This window comes from Bacillus rossius, chromosome 6 (assembly GCF_032445375.1).
Source record: "Bacillus rossius redtenbacheri isolate Brsri chromosome 6, Brsri_v3, whole genome shotgun sequence".
Taxonomy (NCBI): domain Eukaryota; kingdom Metazoa; phylum Arthropoda; class Insecta; order Phasmatodea; family Bacillidae; genus Bacillus; species Bacillus rossius.
This window is the reverse complement of record NC_086334.1, coordinates 76,213,052-76,233,374: the sequence shown is the minus strand read 5'-3', so window position 1 is coordinate 76,233,374 and position 20,323 is coordinate 76,213,052.

The window sequence follows — 20,323 nt, the reverse complement described above, 5'->3', positions numbered from 1 at the left end:
GGTTGTCTGTGCTGGTCTCAGGAGGGTTGTCGGTGACTGCGGCCCTTTGATGTTAGATGGTGTGTTGTCTGTGCTGGTCTCACGAGGGCTGTCTGTGACTGCGGTCCTGTTCTGGTAGATGGTGTGTTGTCTGTTCTGGTGTCAGGTGGGTTGTCGGTGACTGCGGCCCTGTGTTGTTAGATGGTGGGTTGTCTGTGCTGGTCTCAGGAGGGTTTTCTGTGACTGCGGTCCTGTGCTGGTAGATGATGGGTTGTCTGTGCTGGTCTCAGGAGGGTTTTCTGTGACTGTGGCCCTGTGCTGGTAGATGATGGGTTGTCTGTACTGATGTCAGGCGGGTTTTCTGTGACTGCGGCCCTGTGCTGTTAGATGTTGGGTTGTCTGTGCTGGTCTCAGGAGGGTTGTCGGTGACTGCGGCTCTGTGCTGTTAGATGGTGGGTTGTCTGTGCTGGTGTCAGGCGGGTTTTCTGTGATTGCGGCCCTGTACTGTTAGATGGTGGGTTGTCTGTGCTGGTCTCAGGAGGGTTGTCGGTGACTGCGGCCCTTTGATGTTAGATGGTGTGTTGTCTGTGCTGGTCTCACGAGGGCTGTCTGTGACTGCGGTCCTGTTCTGGTAGATGGTGTGTGGTCTGTTCTGGTGTCAGGTGGGTGGTCGGTGACTGCGGCCCTGTGCTGTTAGATGGTGGGTTGTCTGTTCTGGTCTCAGGAGGGTTTTCTGTGACTGCGGTCCTGTGCTGGTAGATGATGGGTTGTCTGTGCTGGTCTCAGGAGGGTTTTCTGTGACTGTGGCCCTGTGCTGGTAGATGATGGGTTGTCTGTACTGGTGTCAGGCGGGTTTTCTGTGACTGCGGCCCTGTGCTGTTAGATGGTGGGTTGTCTGTGCTGGTCTCAGGAGGGTTGTCGGTGACTGCGGCTCTGTGCTGTTAGATGGTGGGTTGTCTGTGCTGGTGTCAGGCGGGTTTTCTGTGACTGCGGCCCTGTGCTGTTAGATGGTGGGTTGTCTGTGCTGGTCTCAGGAGGGTTGTCGGTTACTGCGGCCCTTTGATGTTAGATGGTGTGTTGTCTGTGCTGGTCTCACGAGGTCTGTCTGTGACTGCAATCCTGTTCTGGTAGATGGTGTGTGGTCTGTTCTGGTGTCAGGTGGGTTGTCGGTGACTGCGGCCCTGTGCTGTTAGATGGTGGGTTGTCTGTGCTGGTCTCAAGAGGGTTTTCTGTGACTGCGGTCCTGTGCTGGTAGATGATAGGTTGTCTGTGCTGGTCTCAGGAGGGTTTTCTGTGACTGTGGCCCTGTGCTGGTAGATGATGGGTTGTCTGTACTGGTGTCAGGCGGGTTTTCTGTGACTGCGGCCCTGTGCTGTTAGATGGTGGGTTGTCTGTGCTGGTCTCAGGAGGGTTGTCGGTGACTGCGGCTCTGTGCTGTTAGATAGTTGGTTGTCTGTGCTGGTGTCATGCGGGTTTTCTGTGACTGCGGCCCTGTGCTGTTAGATGGTGGGTTGTCTGTGCTGGTCTCAGGAGGGTTTTCTGTGACTGCGGTCCTGTGCTGGTAGATGATGGGTTGTCTGTGCTGGTCTCAGGAGGGTTTTCTGTGACTGTGGCCCTGTGCTGGTAGATGATGGGTTGTCTGTGCTGGTGTCAGGCGGGTTTTCTGTGACTGTGGCCCTGTGCTGTTAGATGATGGGTTGTCTGTGCTGGTGTCAGGCGGGTTTTCTGTGACTGCGGCCCTGTGCTGGTAGATGATGGGTTGTCTGTGCTGGTGTCAGGCGGGTTTTCTGTGACTGCGGCCCTGTGCTGTTAGATGGTGGGTTGTCTGTGCTGGTCTCAGGAGGGTTGTCGGTGACTGCGGCTCTGTGCTGTTAGATGGTGGGTTGTCTGTGCTGGTGTCAGGCGGGTTTTCTGTGACTGCGGCCCTGGGCTGTTAGATGGTGGGTTGTCTGTGCTGGTCTCAGGAGGGTTGTCGGTGACTGCGGCCCTTTGATGTTAGATGGTGTGTTGTCTGTGCTGGTCTCACGAGGGCTGTCTGTGACTGCGGTCCTGTTCTGGTAGATGGTGTGTGGTCTGTTCTGGTGTCAGGTGGGTTGTCGGTGACTGCGGCCCTGTGCTGTTAGATGGTGGGTTGTCTGTGCTGGTCTCAAGAGGGTTTTCTGTGACTGCGGTCCTGTGCTAGTGGATGATGGGTTGTCTGTGCTGGTCTCAGGAGGGTTTTCTGTGACTGTGGCCCTGTGCTGGTAGATGATGGGTTGTCTGTACTGGTGTCAGGCGGGTTTTCTGTGACTGCGGCCCTGTGCTGTTATATGGTGGGTTGTCTGTGCTGGTCTCAGGAGGGTTGTCGGTGACTGCGGCTCTGTGCTGTTAGATGGTGGGTTGTCTGTGCTGGTGTCAGGCGGGTTTTCTGTGACTGCGGCCCTGTGCTGATAGATAGTGGGTTGTCTGTGCTGGTCTCAGGAGGGTTTTCTGTGACTGCGGTCCTGTGCTGGTAGATGATGGGTTGTCTGTGCTGGTCTCAGGAGGGTTTTCTGTGACTGTGGCCCTGTGCTGGTAGATGGTGGGTTGTCTGTTCTGGTGTCAGTTGGGTTGTCGGTGACTGCGGCCCTGTGCTGTTAGATGGTGGGTTGTCTGTGCTGGTCTCAGGAGGGTTTTCTGTGACTGCGGTCCTGTGCTGGTAGATGATGGGTTGTCTGTGCTGGTCTCAGTAGGGTTTTTTGTGACTGTGGCCCTGTGCTGGTAGATGATGGGTTGTCTGTGCTGGTGTCAGGCGGGTTTTCTGTGACTGCGGCCCTGTGCTGTTAGATGGTGGGTTGTCTGTGCTGGTCTCAGGAGGGTTTTCTGTGACTGTGGCCCTGTGCTGGTAGATGATGGGTTGTCTGTGCTGGTGTCAGGCGGGTTTTTTTGTGACTGCGGCCCTGTGCTGTTAGATGGTGGGTTGTCTGTGCTGGTCTCAGGAGGGTTTTCTGTGACTGTGGCCCTGTGCTGGTAGATGATGGGTTGTCTGTCCTGGTCTAAGGAGGGTTGTCGGTGACTGCGGCTCTGTGCTGTTAGATGGTGGGTTGTCTGTGCGGGTGTCAGGCGGGTTTTCTGTGACTGCGGCCCTGTGCTGTTAGATGGTGGGTTGTCTGTGCTGGTCTCAGGAGGGTTGTCGGTGACTGCGGCCCTTTGATGTTAGATGGTGTGTTGTCTGTGCTAGTCTCACGAGGGCTGTCTGTGACTGCGGTCCTGTTCTGGTAGATGGTGTGTGGTCTGTTCTGGTGTCAGGTGGGTTGTCGGTGACTGCGGCCCTGTGCTGTTAGATGGTGGGTTGTCTGTGCTGGTCTCAGGAGGGTTTTCTGTGACTGCGGTCCTGTGCTGGTAGATGATGGGTTGTCTGTGCTGGTCTCAGGAGGGTTTTCTGTGACTGTGGCCCTGTGCTGGTAGATGATGGGTTGTCTGTACTGGTGTCAGGCGGGTTTTCTGTGACTGCGGCCCTGTGCTGTTAGATGGTGGGTTGTCTGTGCTGGTCTCAGGAGGGTTGTCGGTGACTGCGGCTCTGTGCTGTTAGATGGTGGGTTGTCTGTGCTGGTGTCAGGCGGGTTTTCTGTGACTGCGGCCCTGTGCTGTTAGATGGTGGGTTGTCTGTGCTGCTCTCAGGAGGGTTGTCGGTGATTGCGGCTCTGTGCTGTTAGATGGTGGGTTGTCTGTGCTGGTGTCAGGCGGGTTTTCTGTGACTGCGGCCCTGTGCTGTTAGATGGTGGGTTGTCTGTGCTGGTCTCAGGAGGGTTGTCGGTGACTGCGGCCCTTTGATGTTAGATGGTGTGTTGTCTGTGCTGGTCTCACGAGGGCTGTCTGTGACTGCGGTCCTGTTCTGGTAGATGGTGTGTGGTCTGTTCTGGTGTCAGGTGGGTTGTCGGTGACTGCGGCCCTGTGCTGTTAGATGGTGGGTTGTCTGTGCTGGTCTCAAGAGGGTTTTCTGTGACTGCGGTCCTGTGCTGGTAGATGATGGGTTGTCTGTGCTGGTCTCAGGAGGGTTTTCTGTGACTGTGGCCCTGTGCTGGTAGATGATGGGTTGTCTGTACTGGTGTCAGGCGGGTTTTCTGTGACTGCGGTCCTGTGCTGGTAGATGATGGGTTGTCTGTGCTGACCTCAGGAGGGTTTTCTGTGACTGTGGCCCTGTCCTGGTAGATGATGGGTTGTCTGTACTGGTGTCAGGCGGGTTTTCTGTGACTGCGGCCCTGTGCTGTTAGATGGTGGGTTGTCTGTGCTGGTCTCAGGAGGGTTGTCGGTGACTGCGGCCCTTTGATGTTAGATGGTGTGTTGTCTGTGCTGGTCTCACGAGGGCTGTCTGTGACTGCGGTCCTGTTCTGGTAGATTTTGTGTGGTCTGTTCTGGTGTCAGGTGGGTTGTCGGTGACTGCGGCCCTGTGCTGTTAGATGGTGTGTTGTCTGTGCTGGTCTCACGAGGGCTGTCTGTGACTGCGGTCCTGTTCTGGTAGATGGTGTGTGGTCTGTTCTGGTGTCAGGTGGGTTGTCGGTGACTGCGGCCCTGTGCCGTTAGATGGTGGGTTTTCTGTGCTGGTCTCAGGAGGGTTTTCTGTGACTGCGGTCATGTGCTGGTAGATGATGGGTTGTCTGTGCTGGTCTCAGGAGGGTTTTCTGTGACTGTGGCCCTGTGCTGGTAGATGATGGGTTGTCTATGCTGGTGTCAGGCGGGTTTTCTGTGACTGCGGCCCTGTGCTGTTAGATGGTGGGTTGTCTGTGCTGGTCTCAGGAGGGTTTTCTGTGACTGTGGCCCTGTGCTGGTAGATGATGGGTTGTCTGTGCTGGTGTCAGGCGGGTTTTCTGTGACTGCGGCCCTGTGCTGTTAGATGGTGGGTTGTCTGTGCTGGTCTCAGGAGGGTTTTCTGTGACTGTGGCCCTGTGCTGGTAGATGATGGGTTGTCTGTACTGGTGTCAGGCGGGTTTTCTGTGACTGCAGCCCTGTGCTGTTAGATGGTGGGTTGTCTGTGCTGGTCTCAGGAGGGTTTTCTGTGACTGTGGCCCTGTGATGTTAGATGGTGGGTTGTCTGTGCTGGTCTCAGGAGGGTTTTCTGTGACTGTGGCCCTGTGCTGTTAGATGGTGGGTTGTCTGTGCTGGTCTCAGGAGGGTTTTCTGAGACTGTGGCCCTGTGCTGGTAGATGATGGGTTGTCTGTACTGGTGTCAGGCGGGTTTTCTGTGACTGCGGCCCTGTGCTGTTAGATGGTGGGTTGTCTGTGCTGGTCTCAGGAGGGTTTTCTGTGACTGTGGCCCTGTGCTGTTAGATGGTGGGTTGTCTGTGCTGGTCTCAGGAGGGTTTTCTGTGACTGTGGCCCTGTGCTAGTAGATGATGGGTTGTCTGTACTGGTGTCAGGCGGGTTTTCTGTGACTGCGGCCCTGTGCTGTTAGATGGTGGGTTGTCTGTGCTGGTCTCAGGAGGGTTTTCTGTGACTGTGGCCCTGTGCTGGTAGATGATGGGTTGTCTGTACTGGTGTCAGGCGGGTTTTCTGTGACTGCGGCCCTGTGCTGTTAGATGGTGGGTTGTCTGTGCTGGTCTCAGGAGGGTTGTCGGTGACTGCGGCCCTTTGATGTTAGATGGTGTGTTGTCCGTGCTGGTCTCACGAGGGCTGTCTGTGACTGCGGTCCTGTTCTGGTAGATGATGGGTTGTCTGTGCTGGTCTCAGGAGGGTTTTCTGTGACTGCGGTCCTGTGCTGGTAGATGATGGGTTGTCTGTGCTGGTCTCAGGAGGGTTTTCTGTGACTTTGGCCCTGTGCTGGTAGATGATGGGTTGTCTGTACTGGTGTCAGGCGGGTTTTCTGTGACTGCGGCCCTGTGCTGTTAGATGGTGGGTTGTCTGTGCTGGTCTCAGGAGGGTTGTCGGTGACTGCGGCTCTGTGCTGTTAGATGGTGGGTTGTCTGTGCTGGTGTCAGGCGGGTTTTCTGTAACTGCGGCCCTGTGCTGTTAGATGGTGGGTTGTCTGTGCTGGTGTCAGGAGGGTTGTCGGTGACTGCGGCCCTTTGATGTTAGATGGTGTGTTGTCTGTGCTGGTCTCACGAGGGCTGTCTGTGACTGCGGTCCTGTTCTGGTAGATGGTGTGTGGTCTGTTCTGGTGTCAGGTGGGTTGTCGGTGACTGCGGCCCTGTGCTGTTAGATGGTGGGTTGTCTGTGCTGGTCTCAAAAGGGTTTTCTGTGACTGCGGTCCTGTGCTGGTAGATGATGGGTTGTCTGTGCTGGTCTCAGGAGGGTTTTCTGTGACTGTGGCCCTGTGCTGGTAGATGATGGGTTGTCTGTACTGGTGTCAGGCGGGTTTTCTGTGACTGCGGTCCTGTGCTGCTAGATGATGGGTTGTCTGTGCTGGTCTCAGGAGGGTTTTCTGTGACTGTGGCCCTGTGCTGGTAGATGATGGGTTGTCTGTACTGGTGTCAGGCGGGTTTTCTGTGACTGCGGCCCTGTGCTGTTCGATGGTGGGTTGTCTGTGCTGGTCTCAGGAGGGTTGTCGGTGACTGCGGCCCTTTGATGTTAGATGGTGTGTTGTCTGTGCTGGTCTCACGAGGGCTGTCTGTGACTGCGGTCCTGTTCTGGTAGATTTTGTGTGGTCTGTTCTGGTGTCAGGTGGGTTGTCGGTGACTGCGGCCCTGTGCTGTTAGATGGTGGGTTGTCTGTGCTGGTCTCACGAGGGCTGTCTGTGACTGCGGTCCTGTTCTGGTAGATGGTGTGTGGTCTGTTCTGGTGTCAGGTGGGTTGTCGGTGACTGCGGCCCTGTGCTGTTAGATGGTGGGTTGTCTGTGCTGGTCTCAAGAGGGTTTTCTGTGACTGCGGTCCTGTGCTGGTAGATGATGGGTTGTCTGTGCTGGTCTCAGGAGGGTTTTCTGTGACTGTGGCCCTGTGCTGGTAGATGATGGGTTGTCTGTACTGGTGTCAGGCGGGTTTTCTGTGACTGCGGTCCTGTGCTGGTAGATGATGGGTTGTCTGTGCTGGTCTCAGGAGGGTTTTCTGTGACTGTGGCCCTGTGCTGGTAGATGATGGGTTGTCTGTACTGGTGTCAGGCGGGTTTTCTGTGACTGCGGCCCTGTGCTGTTAGATGGTGGGTTGTCTGTGCTGGTCTCAGGAGGGTTGTCGGTGACTGCGGCCCTTTGATGTTAGATGGTGTGTTGTCTGTGCTGGTCTCACGAGGGCTGTCTGTGACTGCGGTCCTGTTCTGGTAGATGGTGTGTGGTCTGTTCTGGTGTCAGGTGGGTTGTCGGTGACTGCGGCCCTGTGCTGTTAGATGGTGGGTTTTCTGTGCTGGTCTCAGGAAGTTTTTCTGTGACTGCGGTCCTGTGCTGGTAGATGATGGGTTGTCTGTGCTTGTCTCAGGAGGGTTTTCTGTGACTGTGGCCCTGTGCTGGTAGATGATGGGTTGTCTATGCTGGTGTCAGGCGGGTTTTCTGTGACTGCGGCCCTGTGCTGTTAGATGGTGGGTTGTCTGTGCTGGTCTCAGGAGGGTTGTCGGTGACTGCGGCTCTGTGCTGTTAGATGGTGGGTTGTCTGTGCTGGTGTCAGGCGGGTTTTCTGTGACTGTGGCCCTGTGTTGTTAGATGATGGGTTGTCTGTGCTGGTCTCAGGAGGGTTTTCTGTGACTGTGGCCCTGTGCTGTTAGATGGTGGGTTGTATGTGCTGGTCTCAGGAGGGTTTTCTGTGACTGTGGCCCTGTGCTGGTAGATGATGGGTTGTCTGTACTGGTGTCAGGCGGGTTTTCTGTGACTGCGGCCCTGTGCTGTTAGAAGGTGGGTTGTCTGTGCTGGTCTCAGGAGGGTTTTCTGTGACTGTGGCCCTGTGCTGTTAGATGGTGGGTTGTCTGTGCTGGTCTCAGGAGGGTTTTCTGTGACTGTGGCCCTGTGCTAGTAGATGATGGGTTGTCTGTACTGGTGTCAGGCGGGTTTTCTGTGACTGCGGCCCTGTGCTGTTAGATGGTAGGTTGTCTGTGCTGGTCTCAGGAGGGTTTTCTGTTACTGTGGCCCTGTGCTGATAGATGATGGGTTGTCTGTACTGGTGTCAGGCGGGTTTTCTGTGACTGCGGTCCTGTGCTGTTAGATGGTGGGTTGTCTGTGCTGGTCTCAGGAGGGTTGTCGGTGACTGCGGCTCTGTGCTGTTAGATGGTGGGTTGTCTGTGCTGGTGTCAGGCGGGTTTTCTGTGACTACGTCCCTGTGCTGTTAGATTGTGGGTTGTCTGTGCTGGTCTCAGGAGGGTTGTCGGTGACTGCGGCCCTTTGATGTTAGATGGTGTGTTGTCTGTGCTGGTCTCACGAGGGCTGTCTGTGACTGCGGTCCTGTTCTGGTAGATGGTGTGTGGTCTGTTTTGGTGTCAGGTGGGTTGTCGGTGACTGCGGCCCTGTGCTGTTAGAAGGTGGGTTGTCTGTGCTGGTCTCAGGAGGGTTTTCTGTGACTGCGGTCTTGTGCTGGTAGATGATGGGTTGTCTGTGCTGGTCTCAGGAGGGTTTTCTGTGACTGTGGCCCTGTGCTGGTAGATGATGGGTTGTCTGTACTGGTGTCAGGCGGGTTTTCTGTGACTGCGGCCCTGTGCTGTTTGATGGTGGGTTGTCTGTGCTGGTCTCAGGAGGGTTGTCGGTGACTGCGGCTCTGTGCTGTTAGATGATGGGTTGTCTGTGCTGGTCTCAGGAGGGTTTTCTGTGACTGTGGCCCTGTGCTGGTAGATGATGGGTTGTCTGTACTGGTGTCAGGCGGGTTTTCTGTGACTGCGGCCCTGTGCTGTTAGATGGTGGGTTGTCTGTGCTGGTCTCAGGAGGGTTGTCGGTGACTGCGGCTCTGTGCTGTTAGATGGTGGGTTGTCTGTACTGGTGTCAGGCGGGTTTTCTGTGACTGCGGCCCTGTGCTGTTAGATGGTGGGTTGTCTGTGCTGGTGTCAGGAGGGTTGTCGGTGACTGCGGCCCTTTGATGTTAGATGGTGTGTTGTCTGTGCTGGTCTTACGAGGGCTGTCTGTGACTGCGGTCCTGTTCTGGTAGATGGTGTGTGGTCTGTTCTGGTGTCAGGTGGGTTGTCGGTGACTGCGGCCCTGTGCTGTTAGATGGTGGGTTGTCTGTGCTGGTCTCAGGAGGGTTTTCTGTGACTGTGGCCCTGTGCTGGTAGATGATGGGTTGTCTGTGCAGGTGTCAGGCGGGTTTTCTGTGACTGCGGCCCTGTGCTGTTAGATGGTGGGTTGTCTGTGCTGGTCTCAGGAGGGTTTTCTGTGACTGTGGCCCTGTGCTGGTAGATGATGTGTTGTCTGTACTGGTGTCAGGCGGGTTTTCTTTGACTGCAGCCCTGTGCTGTTAGATGGTGGGTTGTCTGTGCTGGTCTCAGGAGGGTTTTCTGTGACTGAAAACTGTGCTGTTAGATGGTGGGTTGTCTGTGCTGGTCTCAGGAGGGTTTTCTGTGACTGTGGCCCTGTGCTGTTAGATGGTGCGTTGTCTGTGCTGGTCTCAGGAGGGTTTTCTGTGACTGTGGCCCTGTGCTGGTAGATGATGGGTTGTCTGTACTGGTGTCAGGCGGGTTTTCTGTGACTGCGGTCCTTTGCTGTTAGATGGTGGGTTGTCTGTGCTGGTCTCAGGAGGGTTTTCTGTGACTGTGGCCCTGTGCTGTTAGATGGTAGGTTGTCTGTGCTGGTCTCAGGAGGGTTTTCTGTGACTGTGGCCCTGTGCTAGTAGATGATGGGTTGTCTGTACTGGTGTCAGGCGGGTTTTCTGTGACTGCGGCCCTGTGCTGTTAGATAGTGGGTTGTCTGTGCTGGTCTCAGGAGGGTTTTCTGTGACTGCGGCTCTGTGCTGTTAGATGGTGGGTTGTCTGTGCTGGTGTCAGGTGGGTTGTCGGTGACTGCGGCTCTGTGCTGTTAGATGGTGGGTTGTCTGTGCTGGTGTCAGGCGGGTTTTCTGTGACTGCGGCCCTGTGCTGTTAGATGGTGGGTTGTCTGTGCTGGTGTCAGGAGGGTTGTCGGTGACTGCGGCCCTTTGATGTTCGATGGTGTGTTGTCTGTGCTGGTCTCATGAGGGCTGTCTGTGACTGCGGTGTTGTTCTGGTAGATGGTGTGTGGTCTGTTCTGGTGTCAGGTGGGTTGTCGGTGACTGCGGCCCTGTGCTGTTAGATGGTGGGTTGTCTGTGCTGGTCTCAGGAGGGTTTTCTGTGACTGCGGTCCTGTGCTGGTAGATGATGGGTTGTCTGTGCTGGTCTCAGGAGGGTTTTCTGTGACTGTGGCCCTGTGCTGGTAGATGATGGGTTGTCTGTACTGGTGTCAGGCGGGTTTTCTGTGACTGCGGCCCTGTGCTGTTAGATGGTGGGTTGTCTGTGCTGGTCTCAGGAGGGTTGTCGGTGACTGCGGCTCTGTGCTGTTAGATGGTGGGTTGTCTGTGCTGGTGTCAGGCGGGTTTTCTGTGACTGCGGCCCTGTGCTGTTAGATGGTGGGTTGTCTGTGCTGGTGTCAGGAGGGTTGTCGGTGACTGCGGCCCTTTGATGTTCGATGGTGTGTTGTCTGTGCTGGTCTCACGAGGGCTGTCTGTGACTGCGGTCCTGTTCTGGTAGATGGTGTGTGGTCTGTTCTGGTGTCAGGTGGGTTGTCGGTGACTGCGGCCCTGTGCTGTTAGATGGTGGGTTGTCTGTGCTGGTCTCAGGAGGGTTTTCTGTGACTGCGGTCCTGTGCTGGTAGATGATGGGTTGTCTGTGCTGGTCTCAGGAGGGTTTTCTGTGACTGTGGCCCTGTGCTGGTAGATGATGGGTTGTCTGTACTGGTGTCAGGCGGGTTTTCTGTGACTCCGGCCCTGTGCTGTTAGATGGTGGGTTGTCTGTGCTGGTCTCAGGAGGGTTGTCGGTGACTGCGGCTCTGTGCTGTTAGATGGTGGGTTGTCTGTGCTGGTGTCAGGCGGGTTTTCTGTGACTGTGGCCCTGTGCTGTTAGATGGTGGGTTGTCTGTGCTGGTGTCAGGCGGGTTTTCTGTGACTGCGGCCCTGTGCTGTTAGATGGTGGGTTGTCTGTGCGGGTGTCAGGTGGGTTGTCGGTGACTGCGGCTCTGTGCTGTTAGATGGTGGGTTGTCTGTGCTGGTGTCAGGCGGGTTTTCTGTGACTGCGGCCCTGTGCTGTTAGATGGTGGGTTGTCTGTGCTGGTGTCAGGCGGGTTTTCTGTGACTGCGGCCCTGTGCTGTTAGATGGTGGGTTGTCTGTGCTGGTGTCAGAAGGGTTGTCGGTGACTGCGGCCCTTTGATGTTCGATGGTGTGTTGTCTGTGCTGGTCTCACGAGGGCTGTCTGTGACTGCGGTCCTGTTCTGGTAGATGGTGTGTGGTCTGTTCTGGTGTCAGGTGGGTTTTCGGTGACTGCGGCCCTGTGCTGTTAGATGGTGGGTTGTCTGTGCTGGTCTCAGGAGGGTTTTCTGTGACTGCGGTCCTGTGCTGGTAGATGATGGGTTGTCTGTGCTGGTCTCAGGAGGGTTTTCTGTGACTGTGGCCCTGTGCTGGTAGATGATGGGTTGTCTGTACTGGTGTCAGGCGGGTTTTCTGTGACTGCGGCCCTGTGCTGTTAGATGGTGGGTTGTCTGTGCTGGTCTCAGGAGGGTTGTCGGTGACTGCGGCTCTGTGCTGTTAGATGGTGGGTTGTCTGTGCTGGTGTCAGGCGGGTTTTCTGTGACTGCGGCCCTGTGCTGTTAGATGGTGGGTTGTCTGTGCTGCTCTCAGGAGGGTTGTCGGTGATTGCGGCTCTGTGCTGTTAGATGGTGGGTTGTCTGTGCTGGTGTCAGGCGGGTTTTCTGTGACTGCGGCCCTGTGCTGTTAGATGGTGGGTTGTCTGTGCTGGTCTCAGGAGGGTAGTCGGTGACTGCGGCCCTTTGATGTTAGATGGTGTGTTGTCTGTGCTGGTCTCACGAGGGCTGTCTGTGACTGCGGTCCTGTTCTGGTAGATGGTGTGTGGTCTGTTCTGGTGTCAGGTGGGTTGTCGGTGACTGCGGCCCTGTGCTGTTAGATGGTGGGTTGTCTGTGCTGGTCTCAAGAGGGTTTTCTGTGACTGCGGTCCTGTGCTGGTAGATGATGGGTTGTCTGTGCTGGTCTCAGGAGGGTTTTCTGTGACTGTGGCCCTGTGCTGGTAGATGATGGGTTGTCTGTACTGGTGTCAGGCGGGTTTTCTGTGACTGCGGTCCTGTGCTGGTAGATGATGGGTTGTCTGTGCTGATCTCAGGAGGGTTTTCTGTGACTGTGGCCCTGTCCTGGTAGATGATGGGTTGTCTGTACTGGTGTCAGGCGGGTTTTCTGTGACTGCGGCCCTGTGCTGTTAGATGGTGGGTTGTCTGTGCTGGTCTCAGGAGGGTTGTCGGTGACTGCGGCCCTTTGATGTTAGATGGTGTGTTGTCTGTGCTGGTCTCACGAGGGCTGTCTGTGACTGTGGTCCTGTTCTGGTAGATTTTGTGTGGTCTGTTCTGGTGTCAGGTGGGTTGTCGGTGACTGCGGCCCTGTGCTGTTAGATGGTGTGTTGTCTGTGCTGGTCTCACGAGGGCTGTCTGTGACTGCGGTCCTGTTCTGGTAGATGGTGTGTGGTCTGTTCTGGTGTCAGGTGGGTTGTCGGTGACTGCGGCCCTGTGCCGTTAGATGGTGGGTTTTCTGTGCTGGTCTCAGGAGGGTTTTCTGTGACTGCGGTCCTGTGCTGGTAGATGATGGGTTGTCTGTGCTGGTCTCAGGAGGGTTTTCTGTGACTGTGGCCCTGTGCTGGTAGATGATGGGTTGTCTATGCTGGTGTCAGGCGGGTTTTCTGTGACTGCGGCCCTGTGCTGTTAGATGGTGGGTTGTCTGTGCTGGTCTCAGGAGGGTTTTCTGTGACTGTGGCCCTGTGCTGGTAGATGATGGGTTGTCTGTGCTGGTGTCAGGCGGGTTTTCTGTGACTGCGGCCCTGTGCTGTTAGATGGTGGGTTGTCTGTGCTGGTCTCAGGAGGGTTTTCTGTGACTGTGGCCCTGTGCTGGTAGATGATGGGTTGTCTGTACTGGTGTCAGGCGGGTTTTCTGTGACTGCAGCCCTGTGCTGTTAGATGGTGGGTTGTCTGTGCTGGTCTCAGGAGGGTTTTCTGTGACTGTGGCCCTGTGATGTTAGATGGTGGGTTGTCTGTGCTGGTCTCAGGAGGGTTTTCTGTGACTGTGGCCCTGTGCTGTTAGATGGTGGGTTGTCTGTGCTGGTCTCAGGAGGGTTTTCTGAGACTGTGGCCCTGTGCTGGTAGATGATGGGTTGTCTGTACTGGTGTCAGGCGGGTTTTCTGTGACTGCGGCCCTGTGCTGTTAGATGGTGGGTTGTCTGTGCTGGTCTCAGGAGGGTTTTCTGTGACTGTGGCCCTGTGCTGTTAGATGGTGGGTTGTCTGTGCTGGTCTCAGGAGGGTTTTCTGTGACTGTGGCCCTGTGCTAGTAGATGATGGGTTGTCTGTACTGGTGTCAGGCGGGTTTTCTGTGACTGCGGCCCTGTGCTGTTAGATGGTGGGTTGTCTGTGCTGGTCTCAGGAGGGTTTTCTGTGACTGTGGCCCTGTGCTGGTAGATGATGGGTTGTCTGTACTGGTGTCAGGCGGGTTTTCTGTGACTGCGGCCCTGTGCTGTTAGATGGTGGGTTGTCTGTGCTGGTCTCAGGAGGGTTGTCGGTGACTGCGGCCCTTTGATGTTAGATGGTGTGTTGTCCGTGCTGGTCTCACGAGGGCTGTCTGTGACTGCGGTCCTGTTCTGGTAGATGATGGGTTGTCTGTGCTGGTCTCAGGAGGGTTTTCTGTGACTGCGGTCCTGTGCTGGTAGATGATGGGTTGTCTGTGCTGGTCTCAGGAGGGTTTTCTGTGACTTTGGCCCTGTGCTGGTAGATGATGGGTTGTCTGTACTGGTGTCAGGCGGGTTTTCTGTGACTGCGGCCCTGTGCTGTTAGATGGTGGGTTGTCTGTGCTGGTCTCAGGAGGGTTGTCGGTGACTGCGGCTCTGTGCTGTTAGATGGTGGGTTGTCTGTGCTGGTGTCAGGCGGGTTTTCTGTGACTGCGGCCCTGTGCTGTTAGATGGTGGGTTGTCTGTGCTGGTGTCAGGAGGGTTGTCGGTGACTGCGGCCCTTTGATGTTAGATGGTGTGTTGTCTGTGCTGGTCTCACGAGGGCTGTCTGTGACTGCGGTCCTGTTCTGGTAGATGGTGTGTGGTCTGTTCTGGTGTCAGGTGGGTTGTCGGTGACTGCGGCCCTGTGCTGTTAGATGGTGGGTTGTCTGTGCTGGTCTCAAGAGGGTTTTCTGTGACTGCGGTCCTGTGCTGGTAGATGATGGGTTGTCTGTGCTGGTCTCAGGAGGGTTTTCTGTGACTGTGGCCCTGTGCTGGTAGATGATGGGTTGTCTGTACTGGTGTCAGGCGGGTTTTCTGTGACTGCGGTCCTGTGCTGGTAGATGATGGGTTGTCTGTGCTGGTCTCAGGAGGGTTTTCTGTGACTGTGGCCCTGTGCTGGTAGATGATGGGTTGTCTGTACTGGTGTCAGGCGGGTTTTCTGTGACTGCGGCCCTGTGCTGTTCGATGGTGGGTTGTCTGTGCTGGTCTCAGGAGGGTTGTCGGTGACTGCGGCCCTTTGATGTTAGATGGTGTGTTGTCTGTGCTGGTCTCACGAGGGCTGTCTGTGACTGCGGTCCTGTTCTGGTAGATTTTGTGTGGTCTGTTCTGGTAACAGGTGGGTTGTCGGTGACTGCGGCCCTGTGCTGTTAGATGGTGGGTTGTCTGTGCTGGTCTCACGAGGGCTGTCTGTGACTGCGGTCCTGTTCTGGTAGATGGTGTGTGGTCTGTTCTGGTGTCAGGTGGGTTGTCGGTGACTGCGGCCCTGTGCTGTTAGATGGTGGGTTGTCTGTGCTGGTCTCAAGAGGGTTTTCTGTGACTGCGGTCCTGTGCTGGTAGATGATGGGTTGTCTGTGCTGGTCTCAGGAGGGTTTTCTGTGACTGTGGCCCTGTGCTGGTAGATGATGGGTTGTCTGTACTGGTGTCAGGCGGGTTTTCTGTGACTGCGGTCCTGTGCTGGTAGATGATGGGTTGTCTGTGCTGGTCTCAGGAGGGTTTTCTGTGACTGTGGCCCTGTGCTGGTAGATGATGGGTTGTCTGTACTGGTGTCAGGCGGGTTTTCTGTGACTGCGGCCCTGTGCTGTTAGATGGTGGGTTGTCTGTGCTGGTCTCAGGAGGGTTGTCGGTGACTGCGGCCCTTTGATGTTAGATGGTGTGTTGTCTGTGCTGGTCTCACGAGGGCTGTCTGTGACTGCGGTCCTGTTCTGGTAGATGGTGTGTGGTCTGTTCTGGTGTCAGGTGGGTTGTCGGTGACTGCGGCCCTGTGCTGTTAGATGGTGGGTTTTCTGTGCTGGTCTCAGGAAGTTTTTCTGTGACTGCGGTCCTGTGCTGGTAGATGATGGGTTGTCTGTGCTTGTCTCAGGAGGGTTTTCTGTGACTGTGGCCCTGTGCTGGTAGATGATGGGTTGTCTATGCTGGTGTCAGGCGGGTTTTCTGTGACTGCGGCCCTGTGCTGTTAGATGGTGGGTTGTCTGTGCTGGTCTCAGGAGGGTTGTCGGTGACTGCGGCTCTGTGCTGTTAGATGGTGGGTTGTCTGTGCTGGTGTCAGGCGGGTTTTCTGTGACTGTGGCCCTGTGTTGTTAGATGATGGGTTGTCTGTGCTGGTCTCAGGAGGGTTTTCTGTGACTGTGGCCCTGTGCTGTTAGATGGTGGGTTGTCTGTGCTGGTCTCAGGAGGTTTTCTGTGACTGTGGCCCTGTGCTGGTAGATGATGGGTTGTCTGTACTGGTGTCAGGCGGGTTTTCTGTGACTGCGGCCCTGTGCTGTTAGAAGGTGGGTTGTCTGTGCTGGTCTCAGGAGGGTTTTCTGTGACTGTGGCCCTGTGCTGTTAGATGGTGGGTTGTCTGTGCTGGTCTCAGGAGGGTTTTCTGTGACTGTGGCCCTGTGCTAGTAGATGATGGGTTGTCTGTACTGGTGTCAGGCGGGTTTTCTGTGACTGCGGCCCTGTGCTGTTAGATGGTAGGTTGTCTGTGCTGGTCTCAGGAGGGTTTTCTGTTACTGTGGCCCTGTGCTGGTAGATGATGGGTTGTCTGTACTGGTGTCAGGCGGGTTTTCTGTGACTGCGGCCCTGTGCTGTTAGATGGTGGGTTGTCTGTGCTGGTCTCAGGAGGGTTGTCGGTGACTGCGGCTCTGTGCTGTTAGATGGTGGGTTGTCTGTGCTGGTGTCAGGCGGGTTTTCTGTGACTGCGTCCCTGTGCTGTTAGATTGTGGGTTGTCTGTGCTGGTCTCAGGAGGGTTGTCGGTGACTGCGGCCCTTTGATGTTAGATGGTGTGTTGTCTGTGCTGGTCTCACGAGGGCTGTCTGTGACTGCGGTCCTGTTCTGGTAGATGGTGTGTGGTCTGTTCTGGTGTCAGGTGGGTTGTCGGTGACTGCGGCCCTGTGCTGTTAGATGGTGGGTTGTCTGTGCTGGTCTCAGGAGGGTTTTCTGTGACTGCGGTCTTGTGCTGGTAGATGATAAGTTGTCTGTGCTGGTCTCAGGAGGGTTTTCTGTGACTGTGGCCCTGTGCTGGTAGATGATGGGTTGTCTGTACTGGTGTCAGGCGGGTTTTCTGTGACTGCGGCCCTGTGCTGTTTGATGGTGGGTTGTCTGTGCTGGTCTCAGGAGGGTTGTCGGTGACTGCGGCTCTGTGCTGTTAGATGATGGGTTGTCTGTGCTGGTCTCAGGAGGGTTTTCTGTGACTGTGGCCCTGTGCTGGTAGATGATGGGTTGTCTGTACTGGTGTCAGGCGGGTTTTCTGTGACTGCGGCCCTGTGCTGTTAGATGGTGGGTTGTCTGTGCTGGTCTCAGGAGGGTTGTCGGTGACTGCGGCTCTGTGCTGTTAGATGGTGGGTTGTCTGTACTGGTGTCAGGCGGGTTTTCTGTGACTGCGGCCCTGTGCTGTTAGATGGTGGGTTGTCTGTGCTGGTGTCAGGAGGGTTGTCGGTGACTGCGGCCCTTTGATGTTAGATGGTGTGTTGTCTGTGCTGGTCTTACGAGGGCTGTCTGTGACTACGGTCCTGTTCTGGTAGATGGTGTGTGGTCTGTTCTGGTGTCAGGTGGGTTGTCGGTGACTGCGGCCCTGTGCTGTTAGATGGTGGGTTGTCTGTGCTGGTCTCAGGAGGGTTTTCTGTGACTGTGGCCCTGTGCTGGTAGATGATGGGTTGTCTGTGCTGGTGTCAGGCGGGTTTTCTGTGACTGCGGCCCTGTGCTGTTAGATGGTGGGTTGTCTGTGCTGGTCTCAGGAGGGTTTTCTGTGACTGTGGCCCTGTGCTGGTAGATGATGGGTTGTCTGTACTGGTGTCAGGCGGGTTTTCTGTGACTGCAGCCCTGTGCTGTTAGATGGTGGGTTGTCTGTGCTGGTCTCAGGAGGGTTTTCTGTGACTGAAAACTGTGCTGTTAGATGGTGGGTTGTCTGTGCTGGTCTCAGGAGGGTTTTCTGTGACTGTGGCCCTGTGCTGTTAGATGGTGGGTTGTCTGTGCTGGTCTCAGGAGGGTTTTCTGTGACTGTGGCCCTGTGCTGGTAGATGATGGGTTGTCTGTACTGGTGTCAGGCGGGTTTTCTGTGACTGCGGTCCTTTGCTGTTAGATGGTGGGTTGTCTGTGCTGGTCTCAGGAGGGTTTTCTGTGACTGTGGCCCTGTGCTGTTAGATGGTAGGTTGTCTGTGCTGGTCTCAGGAGGGTTTTCTGTGACTGTGGCCCTGTGCTAGTAGATGATGGGTTGTCTGTACTGGTGTCAGGCGGGTTTTCTGTGACTGCGGCCCTGTGCTGTTAGATAGTGGGTTGTCTGTGCTGGTCTCAGGAGGGTTTTCTGTGACTGCGGCTCTGTGCTGTTAGATGGTGGGTTGTCTGTGCTGGTGTCAGGTGGGTTGTCGGTGACTGCGGCTCTGTGCTGTTAGATGGTGGGTTGTCTGTGCTGGTGTCAGGCGGGTTTTCTGTGACTGCGGCCCTGTGCTGTTAGATGGTGGGTTGTCTGTGCTGGTGTCAGGAGGGTTGTCGGTGACTGCGGCCCTTTGATGTTCGATGGTGTGTTGTCTGTGCTGGTCTCACGAGGGCTGTCTGTGACTGCGGTGTTGTTCTGGTAGATGGTGTGTGGTCTGTTCTGGTGTCAGGTGGGTTGTCGGTGACTGCGGCCCTGTGCTGTTAGATGGTGGGTTGTCTGTGCTGGTCTCAGGAGGGTTTTCTGTGACTGCGGTCCTGTGCTGGTAGATGATGGGTTGTCTGTGCTGGTCTCAGGAGGGTTTTCTGTGACTGTGGCCCTGTGCTGGTAGATGATGGGTTGTCTGTACTGGTGTCAGGCGGGTTTTCTGTGACTGCGGCCCTGTGCTGTTAGATGGTGGGTTGTCTGTGCTGGTCTCAGGAGGGTTGTCGGTGACTGCGGCTCTGTGCTGTTAGATGGTGGCTTGTCTGTGCTGGTGTCAGGCGGGTTTTCTGTGACTGCGGCCCTGTGCTGTTAGATGGTGGGTTGTCTGTGCTGGTGTCAGGAGGGTTGTCGGTGACTGCGGCCCTTTGATGTTCGATGGTGTGTTGTCTGTGCTGGTCTCACGAGGGCTGTCTGTGACTGCGGTCCTGTTCTGGTAGATGGTGTGTGGTCTGTTCTGGTGTCAGGTGGGTTGTCGGTGACTGCGGCCCTGTGCTGTTAGATGGTGGGTTGTCTGTGCTGGTCTCAGGAGGGTTTTCTGTGACTGCGGTCCTGTGCTGGTAGATGATGGGTTGTCTGTGCTGGTCTCAGGAGGGTTTTCTGTGACTGTGGCCCTGTGCTGGTAGATGATGGGTTGTCTGTACTGGTGTCAGGCGGGTTTTCTGTGACTCCGGCCCTGTGCTGTTAGATGGTGGGTTGTCTGTGCTGGTCTCAGGAGGGTTGTCGGTGACTGCGGCTCTGTGCTGTTAGATGGTGGGTTGTCTGTGCTGGTGTCAGGCGGGTTTTCTGTGACTGTGGCCCTGTGCTGTTAGATGATGGGTTGTCTGTGCTGGTCTCAGGAGGGTTTTCTGTGACTGTGGCCCTGTGCTGTTAGATGGTGGGTTGTCTGTGCTGGTCTCAGGAGGGTTTTCTGTGACTGTGGCCCTGTGCTGGTAGATGATGGGTTGTCTGTACTGGTGTCAGGCGGGTTTTCTGTGACTGCAGCCCTGTGCTGTTAGATGGTGGGTTGTCTGTGCTGGTCTCAGGAGGGTTGTCGGTGACTGCGGCCCTTTGATGTTAGATGGTGGGTTGTCTGTGCTGGTCTCAGGAGGGTTTTCTGTGACTGCGGCCCTGTGCTGTTAGATGGTGGGTTGTCTGTGCTGGTCTCAGGAGGGTTGTCGGTGACTGCGGCTCTGTGCTGTTAGATGGTGGGTTGTCTGTGCTGGTGTCAGGTGGGTTGTCGGTGAATGCGGCTCTGTGCTGTTAGATGGTGGGTTGTCTGTGCTGGTGTCAGGCGGGTTTTCTGTGACTGCGGCCCTGTGCTGTTAGATGGTGGGTTGTCTGTGCGGGTGTCAGGTGGGTTGTCGGTGACTGCGGCTCTGTGCTGTTAGATGGTGGGTTGTCTGTGCTGGTGTCAGGCGGGTTTTCTGTGACTGCGGCCCTGTGCTGTTAGATGGTGGGTTGTCTGTGCTGGTGTCAGGAGGGTTGTCGGTGACTGCGGCCCTTTGATGTTCGATGGTGTGTTGTCTGTGCTGGTCTCACGAGAGCTGTCTGTGACTGCGGTCCTGTTCTGTTAGATGGTGTGTGGTCTGTTCTGGTGTCAGGTGGGTTGTCGGTGACTGCGGCTCTGTGCTGTTAGATGGTGGCTTGCCTGTGCTGGTCTCAGGAGGGTTGTCGGTGACTGCGGCCCTTTGATGTTAGATGGTGGGTTGTCTGTGTTGGTCTCAGGAGGGTTTTCTGTGACTGCGGCCCTGTGCTGTTAGATGGTGGGTTGTCTGTGCTGGTCTCAGGAGGGTTGTCGGTTCCTGCGGCTCTGTGCTGTTAGATGGTGGGTTGTCTGTGCTGGTGTCAGGTGGGTTGTCGGTGACTGCGGCTCTTTGCTGTTAGATGGTGGGTTGTCTGTGCTGGTGTCAGGCGGGTTTTCTGTGACTGCGGCCCTGTGCTGTTAGATGGTGGGTTGTCTGTGCTGGTGTCAGGAGGGTTGTCGGTGACTGCGGCCCTTTGATGTTCGATGGTGTGTTGTCTGTGCTGGTCTCACGAGGGCTGTCTGTGACTGCGGTCCTGTTCTGGTAGATGGTGTGTGGTCTGTTCTGGTGTCAGGTGGGTTGTCTGTGACTGCGGCCCTGTGCTGTTAGATGGTGGGTTGTCTGTGCTGGTGTCAGGAGGGTTTTCTGTGACTGCGGTCCTGTGCT